Genomic DNA, 1883 nt, shown 5'->3' on the forward strand with positions numbered 1-1883 from the left:
ACTTTATACATCTCAACATAGCCAACGCAACAAAAAGTCCAAACCGACGTAAAGGGCTAGACCGGGAGAAGAGAAGAGAAGGCTTGCGAAAGCGATGACTCGAACTTGAGACTATGGGCTCTGATACCATGTCAAAGCTTCATCCACAAGCCAACGGAACCACAAGTCAGAACTGATGGAAAGGGCTAGGTAATCCACTTATAATATTAACAATCAGCAGGGTTCCGGTTCAAAAAAATCCACATCACAACAAGGAAACGACCACCAAGATCATAGCAATTGCAGATAAATGCACCTACGAAATATGCTCAGACTAAGGAACCATTTTACAAGACCAAGATACCGACCTGCCACGCTGTCCCCGTCCATCTCCAATTATCTAGCAGATACTCTTCTTACTACTTACTAGCATTCCTAACCTGCTCCAGAGAGGGCCTCCTTCTGTGCTCGCTATCGTTCTAAAATTGTCGACTTCTAGTCTTAGCGCAGCTCGATGCTGCTCGTTCTACTTGGAGTTGCTCCTCTAGAACTTGAGCATGCAAATACTTTGACTTGGACATGGACTTGCACTTCACCAGTCCAAGCATTCCGTAAGAAAGTGTTTTTGGCAATGCCTTTCTTTTTTATTGCCATGGAAAATGCCTTCACACATTCTTCATCGGTTTTTTCCGGACCGTTTTTACCGGGTTTTGCCATCTCTAATTTCATATCTTCCTGCAAAAAATTCAGTTCGTACACATGTGTAAACATGATAGTTACTACAGAGAAACTTGCTGATAGTAAATTTATCATGTGTATGACCTACTTTTATTCCTACAGTTTGGCATGTCGGATTCACATCACATGAATTTTAATAAACATCTATAATATCATATTGACATGTACTTTACTACTCCTACAAGTTGGGATGTGAGTCGTCACAAAATTTCAATCTTAGAGAAGACTTACAAGAACACTCGTGCGACTTCTCCAATCACTTCAAGTTTGTTCTTCCGGCATGCTTCAAAAATCTCTCGCAGAGTCATCTCTTTGTTTGGTTCCCTTTTACTTGCATTATGTAACATCTGCATTTTAGTACTACCATTTATAAATCGAATAACGTGGTTGAAATGGAGGATCATAATATAAGCTGCACACTGGTGTATATACTCTGCATGATCTTTTACTAAAATATTTCTAAATAGCAATATAAAACAACATGTCCTTACTTTTTGCCGAATGTGCACTATAAGGTTACGAGATCCCGTACGGCTAGGTAAAAGTAGTTTACCGCGGTTTTTCTGATTCTGTTTAGCCAAATTCTGCAAAAAGGAGACTAGTGAGACACTGCTATAAATAAGAATCCAAGATGTGATCTGGTCTCAGTCTTACAAATCATACCATATTCTTTGGATCAGACCAGTGCTTCACAAGATCTCCCCACTGTTTGTCAGTCATTTGCTTAAGAGGAGATCTAGTTGGAACACTCCCAGTAATCTTTCCAGTGAAGTATTTCTTCTTTAGCCTGCTGCGATACTGGCGCAGCGATACCGAGAATAGACTCGTTGAGAACATGCTTTACTTCCTCTTGGTCCTCATCGAACTCGAACCTTAACTGTTCACAACAATATAAACCGTTGGTGCGATATACATAGAGCCAACAACAAGCTAGAAGGAACGTGACGTGCCAATGTGGTATACTAGTATGAGTAACATTACCAAGAGAAAGATGACTTACGTGTAACCTGTGCACTAATTTTTGAAAATGCGCAGAGGTGTCTTGATAACCCACAAGTATAGGGGATCGCAACAGTCTTCGAGGGAAGTAAAACCCAAATTTATTGATTCTACACAAGGGGAGGTAAAGAATATTTATAAGCCTTAACAACTGAGTTGTCAATTCA

At 40.2% G+C, this 1883-nt stretch overlaps 1 long non-coding RNA gene across 1 annotated transcript; it reads right to left on the reverse strand.

Moving 5' to 3' along the window:
- Positions 1-1015: 1015 nt before the first annotated feature.
- LOC124665858 lies at positions 1016-1489 on the reverse strand. The gene is made up of 3 exons (XR_006990715.1): positions 1381-1489; positions 1209-1301; positions 1016-1064 (listed from the first exon to the last, which is right to left on the reverse strand). It is a non-coding gene; the product is annotated as an uncharacterized LOC124665858 (long non-coding RNA).
- Between the last annotated feature and the right edge of the window lie 394 nt (positions 1490-1883).

Source organism: Lolium rigidum, chromosome 6, assembly GCF_022539505.1.
Source record: "Lolium rigidum isolate FL_2022 chromosome 6, APGP_CSIRO_Lrig_0.1, whole genome shotgun sequence".
Lineage (NCBI taxonomy): Eukaryota > Viridiplantae > Streptophyta > Magnoliopsida > Poales > Poaceae > Lolium > Lolium rigidum.